Genomic DNA, 12841 nt, shown 5'->3' on the forward strand with positions numbered 1-12841 from the left:
AGCTTTAAAAACTATACTATATATACATATTCAGTATATATATACTATATATATACTTAGTATATAAGTATATATAGTATATTTTAATATTTATATTCTATATTAAATATATAATATTTAATGTTATATAATATATAAAATATATAATATTTATATATTTAGTATATATGTATGGATAGCATATTTTTAAAGCATACATATACTATATATAGTATATATATATTTAATATATATATTCCCTGTGATGTACACATGAATTTAATAACATCATTGTTTAAATAGTGAAAGCCTAGAAACAACCTAACTGCTCATCCACAGAAGAGTTAAACTGTGGCATATTCATGCATTTGAAAACAAAAGCCAGGGAATTGTGAACACAGGGTTCGGGAGGTGGTTGAACTCCTTGAGATAAACTATAAGGCTGAAATAGGAAACCATGGAGCTAGATACACAGCAGCAGTACCCTAGTTTTTGTAATCAATGGTGAGGACACAGACGCTTATTTAAAATGATCAATTGATGTCATTCATTAATTAAATCAGATCATGACGATGAAAGTATATTGCATCAAGGATTATGCTTACTCAAAAGTCCTACGGTCATCAGGTGCAGGTGGCTCACATCTGTAATCCTAGCTACTCAGGAGGCTGAGATCTGAGGATTGTGGTTCAAAGTCAGCCTGGGCAGGAAAATTGGTGAGACTCTTATCATCTCCAATTAAAACACCAAAAAAGCCAGAAATGGAGCTGTAGCTCAAGTTGTAGAGACCTGGCCGTAAGCATAAATAAGGACAGCACTTAGGCCCTGAGTGCAAGCCTCAGGACTGGTACTAAAAACAAACAAAAAGCAACAACAACAACAACAATAACAAAAACCAAACAGTCCTAGGATCAATTAAAGAGAATAAAGACTCTATTCATTTGGGGCCTTGGTCCCAAATAAATAATGGTTGTTATAAATGATCATTTACTATATGTCACAAAAGTGACTCCTCACCTTCAGCAATTCATAAAACAACCAATAATGTAAATATTCCATTGGGAGCCAACATGTTTTTCTCTTCCTGGGTAGCATAGCCATTCTCACTGACCTTAGCCTAAAGAAAGACCCAGCAATGCACTCATAGGACATTTCAGTGCTCAGCAGCCTCAGGGGAAAGAATTTGAGATTAGGAATGATTTTTCCTCTGGGCCTACCTTCAGCTAGATTTTTGAGTTAGTCCCAGTTGTAAATCATTCACAATATGCCACACCTTTGTAGCATCTTCTTCAGTCTTCTACTGTTTCCATTTAATGGGGATCAAGTCCTTTTTCCCTTCCTGAAAGTCTAAACTTAGGTAGTCTGCATCCACATACTATGACTGACTGGCTGACCCACTTTCCAGATGGAGCCCCCACCATCGTGTGTGTGATCCACAGTGTTGAACAGAAGGCAGAGGAAATGAAAAGCTGTGTCCCCACCAGGAGTGGAGCTGAGCCTTCAGCATGGGGTACACAGAGAGATCACAGTGCCCTGCAAAACCCTCTAGAAAGCCAGTTGTGGTCAATGACAGAGCAGCTTGGTCCTAATGCATTTCCCTGAATTTTTAAATTCAGAATTACTCTGACCTCTTTAACAATAAAAAGAGACAGTGATGATGATGATGATGATGATGGCACCTAAAAATTCAGATATAAATAATCAACTTCCTATATCTGGCAATAATCACTATTAGTGAGAGACAATAGGATGGATGGCTCAATAAAAACAAGACAAAAAAAGCCATGTTTTCAGTAGCCCATATTAATATAATTTATTGCAGATATTCTATTCCAAGTAATTTGCTTTGAAACTAAGCTTTTTGCTACTCTACTTTCTCCAAACAAAGTAAACATTAAAATGAGAAATAGACTATCTGTTAAACACAGGAAGAGACTTTTAAACTTCATACAGCAGTTTCTTTTTTTAATTTTTAATTTTTTTAAATTTGTATTTATTTTTTATTGTGTCATACAGCCATTTCTTGATCACCAATAAGTTTGTCTCTAAATGGAACTAGGGATCATGACAAAAGTAGTTCTCAGGGAAAAAATAGCCCCAAACAGATACCAACGTTGTCAAATGATTTCTGAGTTAATGAGTCCCTATAAACCACAGTAGAACTCCCTGCAAATTATGGTAAGTTGCTTTTACCTCCAGTTTATTGGTTTTATGTTAGAAAAGAAGCTGTTTCTCTACCCTCTCATCTTACCCTCTCTTAGGATGAGAGTAGATTTGGGACAAGGACCAGAAGTGCTCAGGGCCAAGGGCTAAGATATAAGTGTTGGGCATTAAGGATGAAAAGGATAACATTTTTAAATGAATTTTAATGCTCCTGAAAACTCTATGTAGTACTCACTTGAATTCCTCTTTGGGAATTTTCTCCCTCATTTAAATTGTGCATCTTTCCCAAAACAAATCATCACAGATTGTAGCAAACGTCAGAGGAAGCTAGTGGGTACCTAGAGGAAAATATATCATGGAGTTGGTGATCCAGCTCTTCCATTCTAGATCCTTGATCTAAGATCTCTCAGTTATCTCTTGTAAGCTCTTTTTCTGGTTAAGTTGGACAATTATTACTGGATGGTAAGAAGGTAAAAGCTTATGGGATATCTTAGGGTTGGAGTCTAGAGGTAAGTAACCAAGAAAATAACTTGGCCTTTGTATGTTCTTCCCCCTATGGTAACATCCCCTGTTGTCACTGCATTTGATTTTGGTACCCTGCATCTTGTATATATATTTGTCTAATTTGGGGAGGGGAATAACAAAATGCTGAAACAAGGACACAGGATGACCCATTGCAACGATGATACTTACAAGACAGTATATTGGACATTAACCTTACAACTTTGGGGTGGGGGAGGAGTGAGGAAGGGAAGGGGAGGGAAGGGATAGTGGGAGAACAACAAGGGAGGGGGTAACAATGCTCGACAAGAAATGTACTCATTGCCTTACCCATGGAACTGTAACCCCTCTGTACAGCATCTTTACAATAAAATAAAAAAATAGAAAGAAAATAACTTGGCCACTTCAGCTAGGCTTCTAAATTCCAAGGACAAAAGAAGCCCATGCAATCATTCATAGCCTGACTGAACTCATGAACCAGAGGGAAACCATACACAGGATGGAGCTAAAGTTCTAGAGGCATGGAGCAATATGCATGACTTAGGAACTGTTTTTACTTCGGGCACACATAGCTGAAGGCCAAGAATTTGCAATTCTTGGTTCTTGCCATGTTTCTTGTGACCAAGTCTGACTAATACCACCCACAGCCATCAGACAGCAGGATGACCTGTGACTAAGCAGAGCAAGTCAGCTGAGTGCATGCCCTGCAGGTCTGAGCTGGGCATCCCACTCTGCAACCCAAAGGCAGCTGAGGGAGAGCAGAGGACCCAAGGGAGAAAACGCTGAAACACTGAGAGAGACCACTGTTACCACTTGTCCATCCCAAATCCCAAATCTAACTTCTGCCCAAGACAACCAAAGCTTGTTCTTGAGGTTTGGCCATTAAGAAACAAGTTTTTTAAGAAACTACATGAATTTGAAATTCTTTTTTTTTTAACCATCCTGGGGCTCAAACTCAGGGCCTAGGCACTCTCCCTGAGCTGCTTCTGCTCAAGGCTAGCACTCTACCACTTGAGCCACAGTGCCTCTTTCAGACTTTTCTGGGTAGTTTATTGGAGATGAGAGTCTCACAGACTTTCCAACCCAGGCTTACTTCAAGCCTTGATCCTTAACTCCCAGCTTCCTGACTGGCCAGGATTACAGGCCTGAGCCACTGGTGCCCAGTTTTAGGTTTTGAAATTCTAAACTTCCCTTGGTATTTGTCTCTGAAGTAACACATGTAAGAATCTCAAACTCAGATAGAAATGAAATTTCTGATTTTTAAATATGCTCGAAACCAAAATAATTATTTTTGCTTTAATATTTTATTTCAATGATCAAATCAGAGATCAGTCCCAGCAACTCTGGAAAGATCTGCCTGTCCATACCAAATTGATGGCTGGTTCCATGGCCTTAGGTAGTCAATGACAACACTCAGGGTAAAGGTCTCAAGATCTGTCCGTGGTACTTACTCTAAGCTAGCCACTGGCCCTGGCTGTATGGATGCAGACCCAGCAGATCTCTGATGCATGCCAAGCTGGGCACAGTCAACAGGAATCTCCCACAGGCAGAGCTGAGCTCTGATATGCTTGTCATATTTAGGAGGGGGAAATCACCCCAAAATAAAAATCTAGTATGCTTAGTTAACTTTTTCTTTTAGATAAATAAATAATTCTTTAGTGAAAGTATGCTCCAAGCAGTATTTGGGTCATACTTCTACTGAAATAATGAATAACTCTATTCATTATTTAATGGAATTCAAATTTAACTGCGTGTCTGGTATTTTGTCTGACAACTCTGCTAAGATCTCATCTGGCAATATTTCCTGAGATCTTTCTGCCTCCCTGGGGCCCCATCAATAAACAGGACCTGGGTTACTGTCAGTCTGGCATCATGAACCTTGTCTAATACACACCAAGGGAACTTTTTCTTGGAGAATTATTATTCTCATCAGGATTAGGTTTTATGGAACAGAGCCAGAAAGGTCTGTCAGGTGGCTCTGCTTACCACCTGCCACATACCTTCCTTGGGACAACGATGTAAAATCTATGACCTTGACATGCAGGAGTGGAGGAAATAGGATCTTTTCTGTTGGTTTTTTCCTCCTCTTGTCCTCTCATACTGTGGTCTCCTCTTCTCTACTTTCATTTTGCAGTTTCAAAGAAAATGTATTTCTTCTCAAGCCAAGAGGTAAAGCAGTTCTGAGACTGAAAGTTTTTTTGGGGGGGGTCCAGTTGTGGGACCTGAACTCTGGACCTGGGCACTGTCTCTCAGCTCTTCAGCTCTAGGCTAGCGCTCTACCACTTGAGCCACAGTGCCACTTCCGGGTTTTTTCTTTTTGCTTATGTGGTGCTGAGGAATCGAACCCAGGGCCTCATGCATTGAAAGGAAAGCACTCTACCACTGAGCCATCTTCCCAGCCCCTGAAAGATTCTTTTAAGTACAATAAAACTATTAGAATCCAATAAAAACAAGGGTCTCTTAGAATGACAGTACAAAGAGCAGATATCTCAAACCTTGTCGGGGAAAAACAACTTTTTTGTAAGTAGACATTTCAAGATTATAGCCTTTTTCCAGGTAAGTGTGATCTCATTGTAATTGAAGAGTGAAGTTACTAAGAAAATGTATTGCTGTCTTGACAGTTGGTAAAAATGATTTATTGACTAGGCACCATTTGCTCGTGCCTAAAATCCTAGCTTCTCAAAGGCTAGACCAGGATCCTCCAGGATCCTCCTAGAGGATCAAAGGTCTAAGCTAATCTGGGCAAAAACAAGTCTTCCAGACTCCATATACAAAAATCGTCAGCAAAAAGCTGGGCAGCCGGGGCTCCAGTGGCTCATGCCTGTAAACCTAGCTACTCAGGAGGATGAGATCTGAGGATCAAGGTTCAAAGCCAACCCAGGAAGGAAAGTCCGTGAGACTCTTATCTCCAATTTAAAAAAAATCCCACACTAGAAAACCCGAAGTGGTTCTGTGGCTCAAGCGGTAGAGCGTTCGCCTTGAGCTGAAGAGCGCATGGGACAGTGCCCAAACCCAGACTGATAAAAAAGAAAAAAAAGAAAAAGAAAAGCTGGGCAATGGCTTAAGTGGTAGAGCACAAGCCAATCAAACCAAGAAAGTTTAGACATGTGTTCAGACCCAGGTACCAGGAAAAAAGAAGTTTTGGTTAATTTCTGTGTATTTTATGACTTAGATTATCCCTCCCACCCCACCCCCCCAAATAACCCAGGGTGCAGTCTAAGGGATGAATTACACAACTCACAAAACAGCTAAGTAAAAAAATGCTTTCTGCATAGTTGATGAAAAAGAGAGTGGACCCAGTTAGGTGTCTTTAAAATGAATTCAGATATAATTGCCCAGTATAACTATTGGCATTTGACTCATCATTATGGCATAATTTCTAAAGTAAGGAAAAGAAAATAGCTGACTACAATGGTACCCGCCTGTAATCCTAACTTTCAAAGGACTGAGGCAAGTGAAAAATGAGTAAAGGCCAGGTATCAAATTTGTTATAAAACTAAAACCATTGAGACACTGTGGTATTGGCTAAGGGACTGGCAGGCCAGTGAAACAGAGGGAGTTCAAAGTCACATCCACAGACATGCTCACCTGATCTATGACTAAAGTTACCTTGCAGAACAGTGGGAACAGAGGTCCTTTAAATAAATGGATTCTACACATCCACTATAGGACTGAGGTCATCATTCTCATAGTTGTTAGCAACTTTGGCAGCAGATAGTTCACAGACACCTCCTTCTCAGGCAATTCCCCAAGCCAAGAAGGTAGACAGCCCAATAAACAAAAGGACTTAAACACCTGCTTCCACACCCACACAAGATAATAATCATATGAAGGTAGATTCAACCATATATGAATTCAAAGGGATGCGAACTTAAACCACAATATGATACTCAGTTCAAACCCAGGGAAGAGCAGTGGAACTAACTGTTGGTGAGACCTCAGAGAAACAGCATTGCTCTGACATTGCTTGTGAAAACTTGGCATAGGTTGCCACAGAGATCAGTGGAAGACTAGCAGGTAAGGGCTGGGTTCAATCTTCAGTACAAAAAAAATATCGCATTTGACACAATCTAATACCTGGCCTTAGGTTAATCTATAAGTTGAGTGTAGTAGCAGAGGAACATGGTAGCAGGTAGCACAATATCTCAAATATGAGAAAGGCAGTTAGGTTTAAAAGAGAAGAAAGAGATGTATTCAATTTGGGTAGAATGGGACACGCTTCAAAGGTAGATTTTTGGAGAATCGATATTTTATTCATCTAGGATACCATAACAAAATGTGACAGGCTAGACTGCTTAAAGAACAGAAATTTATTTTCTCACAGGTCTAGAAGCTTACAAGTCCAAGCTCAAGGTGTCACCAGGGGTGATTTTTGATGGGGCTTCTCTTCCTGAGTTGTAGATAGATGTCTTGCTATGTCTGCACATGGCCTTTCTTCCATGTATGTGCAGTGAGAGAAATCTTTGGGGTCACTTTCTCTTCCTACAAGAAAACAAACCCTGTCAGATTAGTGCCTTCTTTTAAGTGATAGAGTCAAAGCCTAACATATCTATCTACAAATACAGTCTCATTGAACATTAGGGCTTCCATCTAAGCATTGGAAGAGGGCATAATTCAGATCCTAAGGATGGTTTCTGAGTGACATATTGAGACATTAGGCAATGTGAAGTTTGAGCTCATGGTGAGTTAGACATAATGCCTTTAGACATTTTGGCTTTGGACATGATGGTTGATTAATTTACAGCTATCCAACAGAATATTCTTCACTGATGACAATGTTCTCTGTCATCATTGCCTGTTATAGTACCACTAATGTCACGTGGCAACTGGGCATTTAAGTGTGGCTAGTGTTGGCTGGGGGTAGTTCAGTAGTAGAGCACTTGTCTATCATGTACAAGACCCTGGGTTCAATCCCCAGCACCACAAAAACTGTAACAACAAAAACAAGAATAGCAGCAATATAGCTAGTGAGACTGAAGAAGGAAACTTTAAATGTTATGCATTTTATACTTAGATTGCATGAGATGTCACAGTAATAATTCCAAGAATGAGGCAGAGTAAAAAGCTTCTGTCAGTATTTTAATATCGGAGGCCTCTACTGCCTGCACTGTAGTGCTTCTACTTCAAACCACCTTTTGTTGCAGAAAGAAAAACAGAGGCGCTGGAAAAAGTGTGCATCGTTCCCAGATTAACACAGATGGTTAGTTGGAGAGCCTTAATAAGGGCCTAAATGTTTTGATGGCAGCAGTTACATAATTAGGAATTTTTAGCAGGCAGTTGAAGAGGTACCACTAGAGTTCAGAGAAGTTGTTTGTCAAGGACTGAGATAAATGCTTTGGAGTCTTCCCATGGGTAGGTTTGCTGGCTACAGCTGTGAGAGTGGAGATGGCCTTGAAAGAGAAGAGTGTGGAATTCTGCTCAAGCCTTGAGAGTGCACACACCTTGCAAAAGAAAACTAAAAAGAAATAATAAAAAAAGGAACTGGATTTGCATCTTGCAGGTGGGTATTAGCCATTAGACACTGCCCGACCCTTGAATGCTACCCCTGCTACAGATGTGAATTTCATCTCACAGAGGAAGTCACAATGACAGCCTTTTCTGGTTTCACATGCTTCTCCACCATTCCTTAGGTAAGTGACCAGAGCAAGGCACTTAACCTCTCTGTGATTCAATTTCCTCTTTCATAAAACAGAGATAGTGACAAGACTTATCTCAAAAAGCTGTGGAGAAGATCAAGATGTTATGTGAAGGGCTGGCAAATCCACAGCACATAACACACACTTTTTAAACGATATTACAAAAATAAAGTTTATCTTACTTCCAATCTTGTTCCTGATCTGAACTAAGAGAATCCCACTTTGTCTAGTCATTCTTTCAAGAATTTGGAGTCATTCTTTTGTTGTTTCTTCTTCTTCCTCATTCCTTGCAGTCAATAATTTACCAAAGGTTACCAATTCTAAGCTCCACTATGTCTTTATATAACCACCTCTTGCTATGTATGTTAGTCAGCTTTCCAGCAATACAACAAATACTAGAGATAACCGACTTAACAAGAGAGGCTTATTTGGGCCCACAGTTCTGGAAGTTCTAATCAATGACTGGCTTGTTCCATTGTACATTATGCAACCAAGTAAAACTGTTCATCTCATAATCAGGGTGGTGATTATGATTGCTGAAAGAGGAAGGAAGGGTGGGCAAAGTAGGGGAAGAGGAAGAGAAGATACAGAGAGAGTAAGAGCAAGAATGAAAGAGAGGGAAAGAGAAGACCTAAGTCCAAAATTCTTTTTTTTTAATTGTGAAAATACCATACAGAGGGGTTCCAATTACATGGACAAGGTAATGAGTACATTTCTTACCAAGCATTGTTGCCTCCTCTCCTGTTTCCCCTTCCCATCCCTTCCCATCTCCCTCCCATACCCCCACACCCCTGCTCCCCCCTTTCACACTCCCCACCCCTGGCCAACATTGTAAAGTTTTTCAATATAACATCTTGTACATCTCATTGTTGCAATGGGTCCACCTGTATCCCTATTTAAACAATTTTTCCCTTCCCCTCCACAAATTATACCAACATCAAATACAGTGAAAACAGGGGTTATACTGTGGGGGAGGGACATACAAAGAAACAAAGAAATGATCTTATATAAATATGTTAGAAACAATCACAAGAAAGAAAAAACATTTGAATCCGTATCTTGGGGTTCATTTTCCTAACATCAACTTATCTGACCATTTCTGCTTGTCTCAGACATATACTAGTAATTGCAAATAAGGGAAACCATGGGACCTATGTTTCTTTGGGCCTGGCTTACTTCACTTAATATAATTTTTTCCAAGTCTTTCCATTTCCTAACAAATGGGCAATGTCATTTTTTTCTGATGGAGGCATAGAATTCCATTGTGTATATTTACCACCTTTTCTTGGTCCATTCATCTACTGAGGGGCATCTGGGTTGGTTTCATATCTTAGCTATGGTAAATAATGCTGCAATAAACATAACTGGGCTGGGAGATTTAGTATAGTCTTGTTTGTGATCATTTGGGTAAATGCCCCAAAATGGCATTGCTGGGTCATAAGGGAACTCTATGTGGATGGAGTCTTTTGAGGAACCTCCATACTGCTTTCCAAAGTAGTTGAATAAGTTTACACTCCCACCAACAGTGCAGTAAGGTTCCCTTCTGGCCACATCCCTTCCAGCATCTGTTGTTATTAGAGTTCTTGATTATAGCCATTCTAACTGGGATAAGGTGGTATCTCAAGGTTGTTTTGATTTGCATTTCTTTTATGGCTAGGAAGGTTAAGCATTTCTTCATGTGTCTATTGGCCATCCATAAGTCCAAAATTCTTTTCAGGGACATTTCCCCAATGACCTAAAGACCTCTCACTAGGACCCCTCTGTTACAGATTCCATTACCTCTAATTAACACCATTCTGGAGAACAGGGTTCCGTGACCTCCACTCTTTCTCTCACTCCGCTCCTGAACACTTACACTTGACAAGGTCATATTAGATTTTCTGTCCAAAAATCTTCACTTCCTGTGCATTTGGTACATTTACTCATTCTCAGGTGCAGTACATAAATAGTTCCCCTTATCTATGGGGATCAACTGCAGTTGGTACCCAACCCTCTGTATACTGTTTTTTCCTATATTGTACATACAACTCTATGAAAAAGATTATCAGTGAGGTGAAGTAGGAAATTAATAATAATTTATAATAAAGTATACCAATGTTCTTGAAAGTATCTAATTATCCTATCCTCATCCTATGGTGATGGGAGAATGCCTGACTGATGAGATGACGTGAAGTAAACAGCACAGGCACTGTCTCATTGAACTAGACTATGATTGACCTTTCCCATTGATTCCCAAAAAGTAACCTCAATATTATGACAAGATCACCTACCATCATCTCACTCTATCCACTCAGGACTCAAGCCACTTGCACAATAGACACTACCCACTCTAAGTGACTTAGAAAGCCAATGAAGCTACCAAACTGATCACCATGCTGTCTCAGTGCTTACATTCAGGCAGCCCTCGGAATGGCACACAATTTAAAATGTATGAGTTGTTTCTGGAACTTTCTATTTAATACTTTTGAATCACAACTGACCTTAAGTAACAGCTGAAAGCTAAACTATGAATAAGAGAGATTTCTGTTGGTCATTTGTGTTTTCCCTTTGGCAGTTTCTTTTTGTGGACAGAATTAAGTCAGTTCTGGCATGGCATTCAAGGTCCTCCACACCTGGTCCAATCTACCTCTCCATTTGGAGTTTGTTTTATATTTCACTTTGAACCAACAATATGTAACTACAAGTCAGTACATGTAAATTGGCGAAGGAATAATTTTCTTATGATTGTGTGGATCCTAGTAGATGAGAAGATTTTTTTTTCATTTGGCTTCAAGGAAACAGTGCAAAATTCTGTATCAAATTCTTGCAGAGATTTGGAACCAACCCAGATGCCCCTCAGTAGATGAATGTATCAAGAAAATGTGGTATATATACACAATGGAATTCTATGTTTCTGTCAGAAAGAATGACACCTCGCCATTTGTAAGGAAATGGAAAGACTTGGGAAAAAATCATATTAAGTGAAATAAGCCAGGCCCAAAGAAACACAAGTCCCATGGTTTCCCTCATTTGTAATAATTAGTATATATCTAGGATGCACTAGCAGATAAGCAGACTAGCTCAATATCTATGTACATATGACCATATAAGACAAAGCTAAGCAAAATGAACTCCAAGACATGGACACAAGAGTAGGTGTTCTTATTTTTAATGTACTAGGTAATTTCTTGTTTCTTTTATATGTTTACCCCTATGGTTTATCCCCTGTTGTTGCTGTATTTAATTTTGGTACCCTGGATATTGTATATATATATATATATATATATATATATATATATATATATATATACATATATATATATATCTGAATTAGGGAAGAGAAGGGAAACAACAAAATGGTGAGACAAAGGACAAAGGGTGAACAAATGCAACAGTGATACTCATAAGACAACAGGTTGAAAATGGTCTGTACAACTGGGAGGGGAGGGGAAAGGAAAATGGGAGAAAAATGAGGAAGGGAGTAACAAGTTCAACAAGAAACATACTCACTGTATTACTTATATAACTGTAACACCCCCTGTACATCACCTTGACAATAAAAAAGACTTGCAGAATCCTCATTACTCCTTCTTGTTACTATGAGGACAATTATGTTCTCCCTTGCCTGGGACAAGCCTTGTTCATGTTGTTAATCTTTTTTTTTTTTTTTTGGTCGGTCATGGGGCCTGAACTTGGCCTGGGCGCTGTCCCTGAGCTCTTCAGCTGTAGACTAGCACTCTACCACTTGAGCCTCAGCCCCATTTCCTGCTTTTTCTGCTTATGTGGTGCTGAGGAATTGAACCCAGGGCCTCATGCATGCAAGACAAGCACTCTACCACTGAGCCTCCTTCCCAGCCCCCATGTCTGTTAATCTTATGTGAGTTGTAAGAGTTTCCTCCAGTTCATTCTCAAAAATGCACTAGACTGGGCAGTAAGCTACATGGTTAAGACTCCCCTCCCCCCATCATATAAACAAGTTTGAAGGGATTAGAGGTGGTGGCAGGGTGATAATGTCTCCTCCTTCCTACTACCCATCTTATCAGGCAATTGACTCTTAGAGCCACTCTTCACTCAAAAGCATCTCCTATTCCCAAAATGAACCACTTCAAGGCTGCTCAGTTCTTACTGAAGCATCTCTTCCAAGGTATTGCTTCATATTTCCCCAGCCACTTTACTTAAAATTTGCTTCATGGTTCTGCTCTCTGAGCCTAGTTGATTAAACAAACTAATAGCTTAAAAGTGGCTAGATGTGCCACCTTCCTGGAGAGTCTGTATGAATTCTAAAAGGACCTTAAGGGCCGAAGGAATGACTAATGGAGGAGTTTTAGGAGAACTGTGTAGGTGTTGGCAGTCATTAAAGTGATGCATCAGAGGCCAGGGATGGTGTCAGGGACCAGGGATGACGTGAACCATTGCTCACACCTATGACCAACAGAAGCACAATGAACGTGAAAGAAATGGCAGGAAGGGGGTGGAGATGGAGGGTGAGAGGAAGCAAAAAAGTAATGGGTGACCTTGGAGGCCAAGAGCAATGTAAAAATTTCAGAAATCAGTGATTCAGGAGGAATTACAGCTGGGGACTC

The sequence above is a fragment of the Dipodomys merriami genome, unplaced genomic scaffold (assembly GCF_024711535.1).
Source record: "Dipodomys merriami isolate MVZ:Mamm:240054 unplaced genomic scaffold, mDipMer1.0.p SCAF_51, whole genome shotgun sequence".
NCBI classification, from domain to species: Eukaryota; Metazoa; Chordata; class Mammalia; order Rodentia; family Heteromyidae; genus Dipodomys; species Dipodomys merriami.